This window comes from Schistocerca americana, chromosome 7 (assembly GCF_021461395.2).
Source record: "Schistocerca americana isolate TAMUIC-IGC-003095 chromosome 7, iqSchAmer2.1, whole genome shotgun sequence".
Classification (NCBI taxonomy): domain Eukaryota; kingdom Metazoa; phylum Arthropoda; class Insecta; order Orthoptera; family Acrididae; genus Schistocerca; species Schistocerca americana.
In genome coordinates, this window is record NC_060125.1 from 186,617,893 (window position 1) to 186,637,956 (window position 20,064).

Below are 20,064 nucleotides of genomic sequence, written 5' to 3' on the forward strand. Positions count from 1 at the left end.
TATGTTATTATGGAGTAGTGATGGGCTAAACTGCGATTTTCCGATATCAGTGATTTCTGTGAATGCTACTTTTCAGTATCTGTTATTCTTAACTGTGATTTGTTAAGAGTCGCAGTTAAGGAACCTAGGTCGTGTATCCCTCCGCCACTGCTATTTCTGCGATTTCTGCTACTTCCGCGATTTCTGCGACTTCTGTGATTTCTGCGATTTCTGCGACTTCTGCGACTTCTGCTACTTCTGCGATTTCTGTGACTCCTGCGATTTCTGCGACTTACCACCGTATGAAAAAGTTACATCTGTCCACACAGAAAATTGCATCTCAACAAACCTGTCATTGGTAAGTATGTTTTACGTTTGTTCTTCCTTCTTCCGTTGGCTTTAATTTTGTATTGAAGAAACAACTGTGAAAATGTTAATAGTGTAATTAATATGTAAGTAGCCATACAGTAGCGTAATAGTTCGTGTTTATAAAATGAATTCTAACATATTGTTATGTTCACAGGTACGCGAACTACATTTTAGTCACTCAGTAAAGTGATAACTCAAAATATCATTGTCAACAGATCTGGAGAAATTGCCACTGCGTCTTTAGACCGTTTTCGTCAGACGAGAGGTTAGTTTCTAAGTGTTTCGATGGACTTAATTACTTCAGTGAGATCGTTCTTGCAAATGTGAAATATACCCCATTGAGTGGCTTTCATTAGAGCAAATTTTAGCAATCTACTCTGTCAATTATATTACTTGTAATTAGTGACAGCAAAAATTGTTAAATAATCCTTATGATTTTGCAGACACAGTTCTGACTCTGATTACTGGTTGCTGTACGTATCTATCCACATCAAGACTGTTGAGAGAGACTCGTGAAGATTCAAGACAGCTCTTAGAAGATTTTGCAGTTTAAAAGTGACATAATTGTGAAATAAGTGTGCAGATGAGTGATTAAACTGTGTTTTATTGAAGCTGTTGTGCGATTTTAAAGGAATAATAAATGTTAAATACAGTGAGTGAATAATGAAAATCTCATTTTCCACATGTTTAAGCCGTCCTATACCCGTAATTTTCCGCCACTTATTTACTGGTAAACACTAGTTGGAGAGTGACATGCCCCCCCCCCCCCCTCCCTCACCGTCTCCACGATCTTGGTGTGACACTGACCTGTAATATATCACAAAGTCTACAATATGCATTTTGAGGCTGTTGATATGAAAGTGGGAAGTACAGATCTTCCACTTAAATCAGGAATAGCTTAAGTGCATTACTTGAAAGTAACGCAGGAAAAGCTTACATATGTAGGTGGTAGTAGTGTCGGCAAAAAGGTCTTGTGTGTGAAGTTGCCATGTGGAACACCAGGTGTAAAACTTTTATCCTGAGTCTTGAACTGTGTCGGAACGAAAGTGAGGCACTCATATGACCCAATAATACTGTTTTCATTTCACTACACTTATACAGATGTCTGAGTTCCTCTGTGTTAACATTGCAAAGTTCTGTAGGCATGTGGAGTATTAAGCAACACTGTCATATTGGAGGCAGAATCAAATACATTTGTTACGTTACTCGATATTTTCGGGAGAAAAAGGCAATGTTGCTTCTTATTAATATAATACTTCCAGAGTCACAGCTGTGTTTGACCAACCATAACTGATGCTGAATGTGCATGTCGTCATATAATGTGAAGGGCTTATTTCATTAGTGGTACAAGTCCATTACCTCCACTTTTCTGTCTATAATGCTTCTGAAATTAATGATCCAAACAAACATTAATAAAGGTTCATCTCTAGCAAGAAGCCATATGCTTGAATATTTCTGGTATCTTAACTGCAGATTTTTCAGCGCTCATTTAACTCTACGACTCTGTATCTCAAAATGAACAAAAATGGACTTGTACCACTATTGAAATAAGCCGTTCATATGCACACACAGCACATCGATCTCGTGAGGCACATGGCTCTCATAACGAAGTACGTACGTCGATCAACAGATGACACTAGGAGAAGTATGTTAACTGCGCTTTTTAGTAGCTACTTGCGACTCTTAGTTGCGATTTGTCACAGAAATCGCAGTTTGACTCGGTAGCGAATAGCGTAGTATGAACTTTGCTCAACAGATGGCAGTGCTAACTGCGCTTTTTAGTTGCTACTTGCGACTCTTAGTTGCGACTTATCACGGAAATCGCAGTTGGACTCCATAGTGTATCGCAGAGATGGGCGTAGTACGAACTTTGACCCACAGATGGCACTGTTAACCGCGCTTTCTAGTTGCTACTTGCGACTCTTAGTTGCGACTTGTCACGGAAATCGCAGTTAGACTCGATACCGTATCGCAGAGATGGACGTAGTACCAACTGTGGCCAACAGATGCCACTGTTAACTGCGCTTTTTAGTTGCTACTTGCGACTCTTAGTTGCGACTTGTCACGGAAATCGCAGTTGGACTCCATAGCGTATCGCAGAGATGGGCGTAGTACGAACTTTGACCCACAGATGGCACTGTTAACCGCGCTTTCTAGTTGCTACTTGCGACTCTCAGTTGCGACTTGTCACGGAAATCGCAGTTAGACTCGATACCGTATCGCAGAGATGGACGTAGTACGAACTTTGGCCAACAGATGGCACTGTTAACCGCGCTTTCTAGTTGCTACTTGCGACTCTTAGTTGCGACTTGTCACGGAAATCGCAGTTAGACTCGATACCGTATCGCAGAGATGGACGTAGTACCAACTGTGGCCAACAGATGGCACTGTTAACTGCGCTTTCTAGTTGCTACTTGCGACTCTTACTTGCGACTTGTCACGGAAATCGCAGTTAGACTCGATACCGTATCGCAGAGATGGACGTAGTACGAACTGTGGCCAACAGATGGCACTGTTAACTGTGCTTTTTAGTTGCTACTTGCGACTCTTAGTTGCGACTTGTCACTGAAATCGCAAAAAGCAGTGTTAAATTCGACCAATAGATGGCTCAAGTCTTTGAATGTGAAATACTGCTAACTGTGACTGAAATCGCAGTTAGATTCTGTAAAGTTGCTACTGTGATATCTGTGACTTCTCAGCCACTGTGATTTCTAACAGATACGCGATTTCCTGCCCACCACTATTATGGAGTATATCTGAAGATTAATCCCTACTTGCTGACCAGACTGATGTTATCCTGTCCCAACTTCAATTAATTGGTTTGTAATCGTTTTGTGAATTTGTGAAAAGTTATCGGAGATATACGGAGAATGCAAAAATTAGAAAAAGATGTTTTTAAGTGGTCATTGTATCTATTAACAGCTGTGGCCATCGATATTCAGTTTGTGGAGGAAACCTAGCGCTGAACGTGTTTGTGATAATCGACTTTGTTCAATTTCATTCCGCTCTTCGCGTTGCTCTGCAGTTCGATTAGATCGAAAACTCTTTTGGTTTGTAGCTTTGCGAGATAAACGACCTAAATTACTCTGTCTTGTTGGTGGCATTGCAATGCAAATGAATTGTCTTTTCATTTCAATTTTGTCGATTACGATAATATGTGCGATGTGGATCATTACAATTCAACTGAACAACTGATTCACTGTGTTGTTACTGTGCTGCCGTTTTTCACTTTACAACTCACAGTTTTTAGTATATAAACTTCAAAATTTGTTTAACATAAAACGACTAAACCTAATCCAGTCCATAAAACGACTGCGATGAACTTACAATACAATCAAAACTGTGTAATAGTTTTGATGGTTTGCAGTTTGGCAATACGAGCCGTCAAACGACATTTGTGCAGGTAGTGGAAAAATAAATTGCAACTGGAATTGAAACAAAATAACTATATTTCCTGGACGGATCCCGAAACAACAAGAAACTGAAAACAAATGTTATTTTATTTTACTTTAGGCTGGAATGGTTTTTGGAGAATTTTCTCTGGAACTTTTTTCAATCGAAAACATTCATTTAAGTTATTTCCATCCCAGGAGCATAACAAACAACACAAAACAAGAAACAACCAAATATGTCGTTCCCATTGTCGGTTATTACCGCGAGTTCATTACAAAATCATGATTTTCGCACATTGTCCGAATTTTCCACATTCCTTTGTAGCTGTCTCTAATTTTTTTTCCTGAAAACTTTTCTATGCTCTTAACAGTCAAAAATAATTACGCATATCCATCGTTCAAATTGTGAATTATGGTTTTGAATTCATACAAAAATCCCATAGAAAAAAGTAATTTCTGGTTTTTTCGAATTTTCCAATTGTCCGGGAAACTTTTCCATTTTTTCTTTCCCTAAATACCGTATTCGGATTATTACGAACATTAGAATAAAAGCTGGTTAGCCATTCTCAGTTGATGCTCTTAGCAAAGAACAGCATTTTATTTTTATTTCTGTGGATTAATAAATGAAAATAAGCTGGTTGGGGGTCAGAGAGGAGGATAGTCCCCTCTAGCTCTTTCACCGAGCGAAGTGACGCAGTGGTTAGCACAGTGGACTCGCAAACAGGGGGACGACATTTCAAACCCGCGTCCTGCCATCCAGATATAGGTTTTCCGTGATTTCCATAAAATCGCTCCAGGCAAATGTAGGGGTGGTTCCTGTGAAAGGGCACGTCCGTTTTCCTTCCCCATCTTTGACACAATCCGATCTTGTGCTCCGCCTCTAATGACCTCGATGTCGACGGGACGTTAAACCCTAATCTTTCTTTGTTTACTTCTCTCTAGCTTCCACTATAGTGGACAGCTAGAGGGCAAGTACACGTACCTCCTGTCAGACCAATTTCTCACGATTGCTGCATCATTCCGGCGACAACGGTACTAGCTGCGTCATCCTACGTGTGACGTCATACATCTGATATTGGAGACTCGCCCGACTGGCTTTAAACCTGTAGGAATAAAGTAATCGCGCCAAGAGCCAGTAACGCAACAGTACAAACCGGCGTAACAAAAGGAGTCGTGGTAAGTAACCGAGTATAGGAACGCGGACTTCACAAGAGGAAAGAAAGGGAACAGATATGGGCCGGAGAAGTCGACGCTCGCAGAGCGGGAGCTGCAGCCGGTGAGTGAATTACCGGGAGCGGGGGCTGCTCTAGGAATGTGACAAATGGAATACTGCGAGGATCTCGCGAGAGCCGGGGGAAGCCGCCGGCTGGCATTTTTATTCGGCGCGGCGCCGCGCGTCAGCCGCAGCTGCCAGTGTCGCTCTCTCCGCAGCCGCAGCAGCAGCCGCCGGCTTCGCCCGTTTCCCTCCACTGCGCTTCCGGCTGACGTTGCCTCCAATTCGCGATGTGTGCTCCACGCCGCGCCATTTCTCCACGGGTTTCTCCTGCGCGCGCGCTGGAGCGACGGCTCGGTGCGCGCCGAAAATGCCGCGACCCAACCCCACACCACTCCCGCGAATAACGGCCACTGGCGTCACCTCGTTGCATCACGAGATCGAGTAGTGACCGATTCCAACATATCAGGCGCTTCGCCCCGCCGTTCGTACAGGATAATGCACATCTACTGGGTGTTTCCGTATGAGCGTGCAAAATGTAACAGGACACTGAACTCTTTGAGGTGGGGAACCTGAGGTCGGCGAATCCAGCTTAAGGATATAATAGGAATCATATTATTGTGTACTTTTTACTTACGCTTGTTGCAGTTACCTGCAAATACCACGATTAATACAATGAAAGCACCATTTTTACGTTAGTTGCAGTTACCTGCAAATACCATTATTAATACAGTGAATGCACCACTTTTACTGTCTCCCAAAATGTGCTGAAACTCACGACCATCAACCACAATGCAAGCATCGGCGAACAAGATTCACATAACTAATTCCATCTACGTATCCACGGGGTTCTCATACACAAGTGACTTTATATATACCAATAGGAAATAATCAAGGGGATTCAGTTAGGTGACCCCTTCCTATCGAGCGACAAGGAAATACAGCATTGAGATGGTTGCGGACATCCACACTGAAGTGAGACGGTGCACCGATATGTTGTATCCACCTCCTCTCACTAACAGCCAAGGCTACGTTCTCAGGTAGAACACTTTGCAAGAACCTCATGTACTGATCGTCTTTCAAACGGCTTACTGCGTCATGACTTCCTAATAATCAAGCTCGTCCTCCTTGTTTTCTTGCAGGAAATAAAGAACATACATGCAAATAAACAGCGCAGCACTTGTAAACTGCTGCGCGGGATTAGCCGAGCGGTCTAAGGCGCTGCAAAATGGTTCAAATGGCTCTGAGCACTATGAGACTTAACTGCTGTGGTCATCAGTCCCATACAACTTAGAACTACTTAAACCTAACTAACCTAAGAACATCACACACATCCATGCCCGAGACAGGATTCGAACCTGCGACCGTAGCGGTCGCGCGGTTCCACACTGTAGCGCCTAGAACCGCTCGGCCACTCCCGCCGGGTAAGGTGCTGCAATCATGGACTGTGCGGCTGGTCCCGGGGGAGGTTCGAGTCCTCCGTCGGGCATGGGTGTGTGTGTTTGTCATTAGGATAATTTAGGTTAAGTAGTGTGTAAGCTTAGGGACTGATTTCACACACATTTGAACATTTTTTGAACTTGTATACTTGTTAGTTGTAAATAAGCTGGAAAACAGTAATGCTAGACAAAGCGGTAGGCAAGTTTACTTCCATATCTCCTTAAGCTGGCTTCACCGACCCAGGTTCCCTACCTCATATTGTTCAGTGGAGCGCCCTCTATGTCCTGTAACACTTTTGCTCGCTCTTACGGAAACACCCTGTATATTACTCAAGGTAAAGGTAAAGGCTGCAGAGAGACAGTTCTGACGTTGCGGCTAACAGTCGGAGCGAGACTGATGAAAAATCAAAACACGTTCATAGTATTTGGCGACGCTGCAAGGCGTTCGAAAATCTGAGAAAAACAGGGTAAGTTATAGGGAAAGAGGGCTAACATAAAATATGTACAAGAACCAAAACGGAACAATAAGAGTTGTAGACCAGGAACAAATGCTCGGATTAAAAGGTGTGTGAGACAGGGATGAGTCTTTCGCCCTTGCAACTTATACGCTGAAAAGCAGTCATGGAAACAAAATAAAATTTTACAGTGACACTAAAATTCACGGTGAATGGACATGAATGATATGATTTCGCCGATGACATTAGTATCCTGAGTGAAACTGAGGAATTATTATAGGATCTGTTGAATAGAATAGGCAGGCTAATGAGTGCTGGATGTGGACTGAGAGCAAATAAAGTAAATCGAAGAAAGACGAAAGTAATGAGAAGTAACACAAATGACAATGTCGAGAAACTTAACATCATATTTGGTGCTCACGAAGTAGATGAACTGAAGGAATCACACTGCCTAGGAAGCAAAGCAACTCTCTAAGGACGAAGCAAGGTGGACGGAAGAAGCAGACTAGCATTGGCAAAAACGGCATTGCTGGCCAAGAGAAGTCTGCTAATATCAAACATAGGCATTAATTTGAGGAAGAAATTTCTGCGAATCTACGCTTAGAGCACAGAAACTTATGGTAGTGAAACAAGGACTGTGGAATAACAGGAACAGAAGACAATCGAAATGTTGAGATGTGTTGCTGCAGAAGAAGGTTAAAAGTTAGATGGACTGATACGGGAATGAAAGGGGAGGTTCTCAGCAGAATCGGCGAGGAAAGGAATATCTAGAAAACACTGACAATAAGGGACAGGATGACAGGACATCTGTTACGATATCAGGCAATAACGTCCAAAGTACTAGAGGGGAGCTGTAGACAGAGAGATAGAGGATGGAATACGTTCAGCAAATGATTGAGGTCGTAGACTGCAAGTGGTAGTCTGAGACGAAAAGGTTGGTACAGGAGAGCAATTCGTGGCGGAGTGCATCAAACGAGGATGAGTCAAAAGTAAATAAATAAATAAACGACTTTGACCCGCCATGATTCGAATTCTGTGTTAAAAAGGAGCTATGAAGGCAAAGAGAACTACACTGTAAATTAAATCATAGCCATAGTCTCGCAGATAAACGAAAACTAAACAGAATCAGAATTAGTGTGAAGCGTTCAACAAATTCTAAAGTAAAAATTCTATCTACCGACTTGACAGAAAATCGTAAGACGTTTTGTCCGTATGTTAAATCAGCAAGCGGATCGAAGCCATCTGTCCAAACTTTCTGTGACCATAATAATTACGGAACAGGGGATGACACAGAAAAGGCCGTAATGCTAGAGGTCTTTTTCTAGAACTGTTTCACAGAAGAAGATTGGACTGTACTTACTCCTTCAAAACGTCGCAAGAACGACAGAATGACAGGTATCTAAATAAGCGACCAATGGGTAGAAATGCAACTGAAATCGCTCAACAGAAGAAAGGCCATTGGACCTGACACGATACTAATTCGATTCTATAATTGCGATCAAAAAGTTTCCGTTTGAGGGCGTTACTGCAGTGTATATTCAACCTAGCGCGACACCGATGGGTGTGTATAAGCACCAACATACATGCAAGGGATTAGCTTAAAACCAACGTTGTCGAATGGTGCGCCAAGTTCCGTGCTAGTTACGATTCGACCCAAGACGCCGATCGACCTGGGAGGTCAGCCTCATCCAATACGGACAACAAGTGGGCGGTTAATGATGCAACCAGGGCCGACAGGTACATAACCACTCGTGCACTAACAAAGGATCTCGGCATCAGCTTCAGTAGCGTGCAATACGTTAACCGGCATGAGTTAAGCTACCGTAAGGTCTGCAGTCCCGGGCGTAGAATGCCGCAGACACGATGGCTGTTTGCCTGAGGCAGCTGATGCGTTTCACTGTTAAAGACAACACGTTCCTGGAGCACATTGTTGCAGGCTACAAAAGCTCGTATCACCACAGGGAAAGTGAGTCGAAAGCGTCGACGATGCAGTGGTGTTATCCACCGTCCCCTTGTAAAGTTCAAAACCTATCTTCTGCTTGAATCGAGATGCTGACCCTCTTCTCTTATTACCGGGACCTATTGCTTATAGCTTCATGATAACGCACATCACCATACCGCTAATGTCGTAACGCAGAAGTTAAGCCAACGCAAGTGGGAGAAACTCGAACATCATCCCTATAGTGCTGATCTCTCCTCATGCACTTATCAACCCTTTGGCCCCTTAAAAAAGATCTTAGAGGGTTGACGATTCCTGTCATCTTAATGATGATCAGTAGGCAGTTACGGACTTTTTCACACAGCAGGACTGGTGCTATATCATATAGTGCGTCGTGAGATGATTGCCTCAACGCTCACGGTGATTTTGCCTGATAGGCATACCGATTCAGGACTGCATCACCTTCGAACGGAAACTTTTCGATCGTCACTTATTTATAGAGTATGCGACAGGACCTGACCCTCTTCTAGTAGCAGTAACTGTAGGTCTATGAAGGAGTGAAGCGTTCCTAATGACTGTAGAAATGTACCTACTGGTTTTCAAAAAAGGTCGTCGAACAGAGGCACAAAACTATAGGCCTATATGTCTCACGCTCGCGCATTATGACATTTCTTGAGACCAAAAAATCCTCTGTAGAAACCAACATGGATTCCGAAAACAACGACATTGTGAAACCCAGTCCAGTCTGTTCGTCTATGATACCCGAAAGCAGTAGATACTGGTGCTCAGGTAGATGACATGGTCCTTGACTTCCGGAAGTTGTTCAATACAGATTCGCAGTGCTGCCTAATGAACAAAATACGATCGTACGGAAATCAGACCAACCGTGTGACTCACCGAAATTCTGTCATAATCTGCTGATTAATAGGTGTATTACACGTAAAGCTAAGTGAATTATTAAAGTTAGAAAATGTGTAAATGTCTGGAGGCAGCGTAACTCACAGCGTGCAAATTACCCAGACTATATACATCTAGTATTTGAGAATGAGAGCGCTTAGCGACTTCCTACTAACTGTGCACATAATTTGAAACCCTTTTAAAATTTTCCTTGCTAACACACCCCACAAAATAATGACAGAATTGAAATACGTTACTTAGTACATTTTCGCTCTTCATGCAGTAATACTTCGACAAGACGCAGGACGTTTCAATTTCTTAATTTTTAATAACTAGTTTTATTCACAACGCATTTCGTAGTCAGTAACTACATATACTCCATTGAATGTACTTGCAGAATTACATCACTGTAAGACGAACAGTTCAGATGATATGACGTTTTCAGTGATCGTCAAACTTTCTTGCTCAAGAACCAACACGGATATTGTGAGGCGGCAACTCCGTACGCACGTGTACCCGCCTTATTGTTAATTGGGAACCTACTTAAATTAGTAGGTTATAAGTTCCCTTCGACTAGCTATAACAAGGGCGCGATATTTTGGCGGCGACACCTTGGCTGCCGATCCCCTAGTTTTCATCGTTAAAATTCATCAGTATTCGGAAGACTTCTGTCTACTGTCAGTTTCAGACTACTGCCAGCCTGAGCGATCCCAGACTTGTCACACAGTATTCGCCTGATGAAGTAATTTGAGACAACATCACAAATATTTACATAACGCTTTGCACGTCCTTTTTCATCCATTACTCTGTATTGCAAATGTCTTCATTAATTTAATGTACCTTGCTACAAATAAGTAACGCAGTTGAGGATGACCGTCTCTGTAAGGCGCTTTCAAAAAATCATGTTACTTTCGTGTTTAACGTAATACCACCATATCAGATGATCGGTTCAAGTCGCGTACGTTCAAGAATTGTCGGTACTGGAAGACTAACAATAAAACAAATTTCCTCACATCCTCTAATCCCGCAGTGGCCGCTCTGCTTAACCCTCTGTCCCGGAGGTAAGCAGTCTGCCTTACGTAAGCTCACGGCCGAGTTCAGCAACGTCAATTAAAATTAAACACATCTTAAAATATTACGTATTAAAATATTGTTTGCTACTGAGCAGGAAGACAACGCTCTCAAGAATCTCTTAATGTTTGCTGACGTTCTTGGCTTGGGCTGTTAGTTGCTGGATGCATGTTGTTACAAAATACGAGTGAGAACTGTGGACAGCACGATTACTTGATTCGGGGCGCAGTTTGACGACACTGCTTTTAACCATCGTGAGTGGGGCTTGTTGCTATTTACTAACGTGCCTTGGGTAAGAAGAACCTTGTCAGATCTGCTTTTATCTAGGTTGGCTCCTGCACTTATCGACCGCCACGCAACGTGAGAAAGACGGCTGAAAATACGAGAGTTGCATGAAAATTCAAGTCAGAATCGGGTCGTCTGGAGTATGAGCACACCAATAAAACATATGATTACACACATTAAAGTTTATTACATCAATATTACTAACGACTTATAACAGGATTAGTATAGCGCCGTAAAGGTCAGAACGTCTCTAATACGTTGCTACTTTTAACACATTACTCATATTAATTCTATCTATCAAAATCTAAAAGCTGTGAACGAATCATAAATGAATTGTACGAGCTTCAACACCGCCACCAACCACCACGAAGTGGTACCACTCTCACCATAACTTCATAAGAAGTATAAACCACCAAGCCTCCTGTGGAAGCGAACGTACCACGCTGCTCTGGGAAGTGAAGGAGAATCCTGAGCAGATGGCACATTTGCCAGGTCGGCACTTCTTAAGAAGAGTCAGCCCATCGCAGGTGGCCAACCTCCCAACTCTGCACGCCCTCAACTTTCGCTATCACTTTTTAATATCAGCTTATATTCAGTTCTACTTTGCATGGCTCAATCAGACTATTGGTGCCACTTATCTCAAACAAAAGTTAGTTTTAATTAATGGTGTATTACTCTTATTTCTTTCGTGTGAGTTATTGACAGAGAACTTGGCGTGAAGTTATTGCTAACCATCCCACAGGGAGAACCGGAGAACCGTTAGGTGACGTTGCTGCACGTGTAAATCTGGCTACATCAATGTTCTAGCTTCCAAGGTAGTCACTTCCGAGAATCAGCGGTCTCTTTGGTCCGCTGGTGGCAGCGACAGCCGCTTGCGGCACCTCCGCCCAGCACGTAATACCCGAGCCAGAGAATCCCTTCAGCTATGTTTTTTCATGCACTTTAATAGTTGAATGAGTGAGTTTAATTGTGACAGTATCCATGCAAGAGTATATCTACAAATAAAGACGCAGACCGAAGGATTCTTATTAATTTTTTTAGGTTGGGGATTATCAGTGATCTGAGTGTTATAATGGGACACACCATGAATTCCTTTCCCGCGCAAATCCCTTCAACAAAGAGTGCAACTTGCTCTCGACGTCCTCGAATTACACTGCCAGACAAAAAATGGTACACCTGAAAAGAAGATGTCGATTTTTGTCCGATGATGGCAGGTGCCACGGTAAGGGACAGTACATGGTTCGTCAGCCAAGAGATAGTGTAATGGTCCAGCTACCAGGGCACCATCTGTGTCTAGCCTTTATTACGCAATGCTGACAGCCAGAAAGCTTAGTGTAGTGCAAACGCATGAAGCAAGGAGACAGCCATGCCACAGAGACGTACTCGCGCTTCCTGCAGCCAACGGAGCGAGTATGAAACAGGTCAAACTGTGGCGGGATGGTCCTTTCAGAGAATTGCACACAGGTCTGACATGCTGCGTCAGTTGCGCAACGATACTGGTATCAGTGATCACGTGAACATTCTCACGCCCATAGACGAGGTTCTGGATGTTCACAAGGCACAGGCGCCCGCCAGGGTCGTCGTATTGTAAGGCCAGCAGTGGCAGATCGTACAGCTACCACGGCACAGATGAGAGAGGTTGTGAGCCCGGACGTGTCAAAATTAACTGTTGCGAACTAGTTATTAGCAGTGAGACTACGGACACGAGCACCTCTAGCCCGTCTTCCATTCAAGTCACAACATCGACGTGAACGGCTCGACTGGCGCCGTTAGAGGATCACTTGGGAGATGGAATGGCATGCCGTGGTCTTCAGCGATGAAAGCAGATACTGCTTGCCTGCGAGTACAACGTAAACTTGCTGAGCGCTGTCTCGTAGAGTGGATTCGTCCAAGACACACTGGCCCCATCCGTGGCCTTATTGTGTTGCGGTGTGATACGCAATAACTCTCGTTCATCTTTGGTGGTTCTGGGGAGGACCTAACCAGCACTCGATACGTGCAGAATGTTTTCAAACCTGTTCTTTTGCTGTTCGTACAGTAGGAAGATGATATCTTGCTCCAACAGGATAATGCTTCCCGACACCCGTGAAACTCCACGTGCAGAACTTCCCTCACAAGCAAGATCTCCGAACTTGTCTCCGATTGAGCACGTGAGGGATATGATGGGACGAGAAGTGACTTGTGGATTCGTCAACCAACAACTCTTACAGAACCATGTAAACAGGTCGAGCCGGCCAGGTATATCGTATCCCACAACAGTACTAGTCATTTGTAAGATCGACTGGATGTCAGGGTCAGCGCCTTCATGCCGCCCGTGCATGCTACACCACGAACTAATATGGGTGTTTCAGTACGGGTCGATACGTGGTACCATAGATCCACATGTGCTGTCGATCTGTAAGTGTAATGATTTCATGTACTCCATAGGCACTTTTGCAAAAATAAATGTTGAGGAAACTGGAAACTTTTTCCGGTAGTGTATTTGTTGGGTGTGTTCAAGTATCTGTCTCCCACGACAATTTTTAGCTCTCTACAGCCCTCTCCACTGCCACGGAAGCTATTCTTTAACATCTCATCACATCTATCATCATGTCCCTTCTTCATGTTAGTATTTTCGACGATAATGCGGAGAAGCTCCTCATTCTTCTTAATCAAATATAACTGACATAACTGAATCACACAAACCTTTTGACATGTTTCATGACTTACATAGAAACAGACTTCTACATAACTCGTATCAAATTCTAAACCTGTTTCCAACAACTAAGACATCTTCCATGGACTGATCTTACGCAATTCTAACAAATTAAAAGTATTATCAGATTAATACACTCAACTAGGCTTCTCTTTAGTATTACTTACAGGTACGAGATTCACATTTCATCCCCAGAATATAATAATAGCATATTCAATAGTCTTAAAAGGGACCGTTTAAATATTACGTTGTAAATTAGCGATGGACACGAGCAGACCGAAAGGTTCTAGATACAGGAGATTCACAGACCAGAAGGTGAAGTAGAACTACACTCAACTTTGAGCTTTGAGCTACAACTAAGCTTCCAGAAAACCACAACGCTCCACCGGAAAGATGGAATTGCAGGACACTAACAATGTAACTGTAGACACCGATCTAGTTCCTTAAATTTCCCTCTTCCACCGTGATACCCCAATCGGAGTTCGCTCGCGTCGATCACTACCGATTATCTGAAACATAAACACATCAGCGCCAGACAACATTCTGGCGCATCAGATACACAAGACATATCTGCCACCCGGCCGGGATGGCCGAGCGGTTCTAGGCGCTACAGTCTGGAACCGCGCAACCGCTACGGTCGCAGGTTCGAATCCTGCCTCGGGCATGAATGTGTGTGCTGTCCTTAGGTTAGTTAGGTTTAAGTAGTTCTAAGTTCTAGGGGACTGACGACCTTAGAAGTTAAGTTCCATAGTGCTCAGAGCCATTTTTGAACATATATGCCCAACTGTTTATAAACATATCTGCCCAACTGGTTATACACGGCACAAAATGAACCCCAGGCAGAACTAACCTACGTGACCACTTGCCAAGTAACGGCTCTTAAAACTTGATTAGCCAATTCTCTAGAACAAACAAATAAAATAATAATATAGAAAAAGGAAATAGGGAAAACTATTTCGGCCCGCTCTCGAGCGCCAGGCACAGACCTGGGTACGACCTCTAGATACGCATTAAGCACGTCTTCATGTCTATTTGTTCAGCGTAGCTAGCACTCCCTTAAATGCCGTCACCATATCAAGCGGCCAGACCAAATACAGTGAGAAGTAACTGAAACAATCATGAGAGTCTTCAGTGCACTCGGGTATTCAATTAGCAAGAACAGAGCCCACCAAGGAACAATTGGGCGACTCCAGTGCATTCGCGTTGAGTAACATGTAACAGACGCGAAGGAAATCTGTTCTTCAAATCTCAAGGAAATCCCAATCACCGTCAGCAGCGGATCTGCATTCCAACGGCTAAACAAGCTGGACCAGCTGCCCACGCTCCTCCGTCGTACAGACTCGGCCACTCGCCACCCTGCATACATCCACAGCCCACACGTCACTGTCGCTCACACAGCTGATACCCGATAAGCCCCACCAGAGCGCGCGCGTCACAGTTAAATAGTCATCCGCCAAAGATGCGAGGAAGACAAGCAGGCATCGAAAATCGACTCACAACGATCGGGATAACAATCGATAGAGACTGGCGCTAACAGCGCACCAGCTCACGCCGTTTCATGACTGCCTTACTACTACTTCTACCTACGTCCACATGAACCTGCGTACAGTAAACAAAGCCTTGGCCTCTTCCTACAGTTAATATTCACCACTCCTTTCTCTGTTACCAGATTAATTATTCATTGAAACCCTGTAAGTATCCTGTCAACGGATCCCGTCTTATAGTCGCATTGTATCTTAAGTTTCAACTCTCCCTAATTACATTCCTGCACTAAGCGTACCAGTTTAGATTCTAGTATCACATGTTGAAATACTTTAACGTCTTCGGCCAGGCTGATTTTGTAAGGAGGAAACAGTGGAGCACTCCTCGAAAATAGGTGGGAGTAGTGTCTAACATGCAGTTTTTGTGACAGTGAGCTCTGTAGTGCTATTTCCAGAGTATTCGGGAAGACGATAGTCCTGGCGTCCAAATTTCTCTAAACGTTAACGCAATTTCCGGGATGGTTCCTTCAAAAGGTCAAGGCCTTCGTTTTCTCCTTTCTATAATCCTATAATAATGCGCATACCGTGCTCGCCGAATTCGTACTGAAAGACGTCAACCGAATGTTCTTATTTTTTTTTTTTTTTTTTGTTTATTAATAGAGTTTGAAGATGGCAGCTTGGTGTCGAAACCAGTGCTGTGAATATTATATATTTTAAGCGACTGTGACATAATAGATTATTATACAAACAACTTTTATTGTATAATGCACTACACTTAAAAGTGATAAAGTAGATGACACTATTTTTCAACATAGTTATAAGTCTCTGTAAGCAAGTCTGACAAAGTGCTAATCTTTTTTGCGTAATGGCTTGGAGTGGAAGGACTTTCCGCGCAAGATATATACCAGCTTATAATGATCATTTTTTTGCTCCTGAATATGGCCATGATAAGGATACTTTAAATTGTTCACAAACTGTAACCATTCGATTGCTCAGCGATAGAAATCTACTCTTTGGTCATGAAGCCATAAAATAACTGCTGTGTATACGTCTTGATCGTAGAAAAAAAATCTCATTCGCCCAGATGTTTCTTCAGATTGCCGAAAAGATGGAAACTGCATACTGCAATACAGGGACTATACGGATGGGCCGGCCGCGGTGGTCTAGCGGTTCTAGGCGCTCAGTCCGGAACCGCGCGACTGCTACTGTCGCAGGTTCGAATCCTGCCTCGGGCATGGATGTGTGTGATGTCCTTAGGTGAGGTAGGTTTAAGTAGTTCTAAGTTCTAGGGGACTGATGACCACAGATGTTAAGTCCCATAGTGCTCAGAGCCATTTGAACCATTTGAACTATACGGATGATCAGAATCATCTAAATCTGTGGGCCTTGGTCGAACTGTTGGCACCTTTTGACTATGGCTGGACGTGACACTGTATCTGGTCCATATACTGCCATAATTTCACTGTGAACCTGCGTGCAATTTAGATGTTTTCCCCACAAGAATAGTATTGTCCCCCTTACTTTGAAGTAAGTTTGCAGATGTCATGCCATTCCGCTCACACATTGTGTCACACCTGTTATTCGTACCCTTTATCCCTACAACCGGAACATGTACTCTCATTCGTCAAAACGCTACTCTTGTTGCGTATTGACTTGGCGTGGTAGGACATGTGTAATTTACTTTTCGCGTAACACGTATGCAGGCAAATAAAGCTCTTTGTTTTGCTGCTGAAAATAGCCGTGATGCGAATGCTTTAATCCGTTCGCGAACTACAATCAACGGTGTGTCTGTTTGTGTGTGTGCGTTCGTGCGTGCGTGGGTGTGGGTGTTGTATTTTTACATTTGTAAATTTTGTCAAACTTGATTCCGGTTATGCCTCAACCGAATAAAGTAAACACAAAGAGATAATGTGCAAGTTAGATTTATTCATTCACAGAATTAATTTCCAGTTTCCAATACGCAGTTAACAAGAAATCACTAATTTTATATTTCACTATGTTTGTATGTATCTGCATCTAGAAGTTTACTCTGCAAACCACTGTCAAATGCCTACCAGAGAGCACTTCCCATAGTACAACGTATTATGTTTCCTTGCCGCTCCATACGTCTATCGAGCGCGGCAAGAATAACTGGGCGCTCTGCGAACCATGTAGCCTAATCTTTTCTGCGCTGGCCCCTACAGCAACAATATATAGTGTGCTGTAGTTTACTCACAGATCCCCCTCTTGACTGTGAGTCTTGGAACTTTCTAAGTAGGCTTTCTTGGGATACATGGCGTGTTTCTTCAATCATCTAGTAGTTATAATGAACCTTGACTCCTCGGAACCTTCGCGTGTTAACCAAAATGTTCGATTCCATACTTATCGAGTGCAGACTTGGATTAAAATTGTTACTTAAATTATATATTTCTCACCTGAAGATATTTCTGAACATATTTTAGTAACCAAAAACTATTTTTCTGATGACATATTTTTATTATTCATATCGATCCTCTTCGTAATATCGATCTTGTACCACGAAAATTAGTAATTAGAGTTGTCAACTTAAATTATGGAAAAGCAAATTTATTGTAAAGATAACATTGTTACGTTCCAGTTTTCATGCAAACAAAGTTTCTGCCTTTGTTTATAATTTGCTTTGGGCACATATTGCTCACTGATCGATTACGTTCTCAGTATGGTTCAAGGAAGTTGAACATGTATATTATCTGAAATGTGTCAAATATGTGACGGTACATTATGTTACAAGAACGTGCAAATAAAAGAAGAAAATGATTAAAGCCAACATAATGTTACAGCAGCTTGTCATTTAAACGCCCCTGAACAAAATATTTTCAGTAGGTTGTAGAGGAACAAAGGAACCCGTCCTGACACTGAGACTAACGTTCCAAGATAAGTACTATAAATACTGCACACATAATGCATTCGCTTTCACTATTCACTTTAACGTTGTTTAAGCTATGAGATAGTTATTCCAACCTAATACTTGTGCTTCGTAATATATGGGCTATAGGTAAGCTAGTGCATTACAACGTTTTCTAAAATTTTGGGCGACTCTCTCCCATGGATCGTTCAAGCGAAGTTTTTGAAAAACGTAGAGCAACGCACTCAGATCAAACATAAGTTTGCGGGTTTAGCACCCTCACATGTTCATATTTGCAGATAAACTCTGATGCAGCAAGCACCCACGTGTGACTGGGAGAGAGTACAAATCATGTTTCGTAATAATAAGGAAAATAGAACGAATACATGGAACTGTGTACGGTATTCCTTCACGTCAATATTTTGGAACGCTGGAACACATTCTGAGCTCGACTGTCATCACACTCTTGGAAGACGCTTCCCTCATGGAGTCTCCGTGGATTCAGGAGATACAAGTCACGTGAAAAAGAGACTGGAGTGTTAACAGACGACATCTGATAAGCAAAAAAGGCAGGCGAGTAAGGAGTAGGCTTATAACAAACACAGAGTAGGCTTATAACAAAGGCACTATCGTGTGTGTTCAGAAAGATGTGATATTCTCGAACATTGCCTAACTAATAACGTCCAGCACACTAGAATGAACAGGGAGTTTTCAACAGGAACAAATGTAATGTTTCGTGTGCCCGAGGAAGCCTATAACACGCCTAATGTCCTAAGTACAATATACATAAACTGCGAGCTGCTACACATTCAGTACTTTCTTCCACTGTGAAGTGGTTGATAGCAAATTATCGTTAGAGTATATTGTCAAGAAAATGTAGCAAGACCTCTTAGTGTACTGAATGACAGAACTCTTTGAGCGTCGACAGATGCCAGTGTGACAGAGCGGAAACCCGATAGCAACCGATTACTAGGCTACAGGTAAAGATCCAGCGCCTTTTACATTATTTGAATACACTTCGGTTATACTACGAAGAGATTTGAAGCGAAATTAACATACGAAATCAGTAGCAGTTAAGACGAATGAAACACCGAAATACTGGAAGAGTACTTTGAAATTACAGTGCATCTATTGACGAACTGGCTAGCGGAAAAAATCTAGAGTGTTGCTCCAAAACTCGAGTTCTTACCATTTACACTTGACAGTGTACAGCCAAGGAATTCATAGATGTGCTGCGTAGATCCAACTCTTATGACGGTACTGGGTGCTACCTGTGCGACGCTGCGCGGAAACCAATACGCCCGTGGACACACTCTGGTCACTTTCTCAGACTGCGTGCCAAGTTAACCGAAAAAAAGCTATAAGAGCGGCCTTGGGATGAAGACAAAAAAGTCAATGCGCCGCTTAGCAATTCAGGTTGTTGTGCCAGTAGCTCTGCTGAAACTCAAACCTTCCAAAGTTATGGTAATGCAGCGGTTGACCAGTTCAGTCACTGCTGCGCGATATCAGTACTGCAGTTGCTATTGCAGTCTTTGCATGATGACAGATGGATCCTGAAACACTCATTTTTTTCTGATGAAAGCTCACTGTATTTATCAGGGTACGTGAGCCCAAAGAACAAACGACGCAGGAGTTCCGAAGAACCTCAGTACTTAACAACAAGAGCCTCTACATCTCATAAAAACTGCAGTTGGTGTGGCATTAGTGATACACGAATTACTGAACCGATCTTTGTCATCATCTGACAGTTTATGATAGGTTGTTGTTGTTGTTGTTGTTGTTGTTGTTGCTGCTGCTCTTGTGGTCCTCAGTCCGAAGACTGGAGTCATTCAGCTCCGCTCTTAGTCTGTCCAGTGGAAGAAACTCTGAATAACTGCCGCAACCTACATCCATTCGTACTTGACCGCTACATTCTCATCTTCGTCTCCCTCTTCCAATTTTACTCCCCACACTTTGCTCCAGTACCAAACTCACAACTCCTTGATG

General features: G+C 42.9%; 1 protein-coding gene across 1 annotated transcript in view; it reads right to left on the bottom strand.

Annotated features, from left to right (window-relative positions):
• The window catches only part of LOC124622836 (lachesin-like), a 689,013-nt gene that overhangs the window by 262,114 nt on the left and 406,835 nt on the right, over positions 1–20,064 (bottom strand). The gene's annotated exons all lie outside the window — the stretch shown is intronic.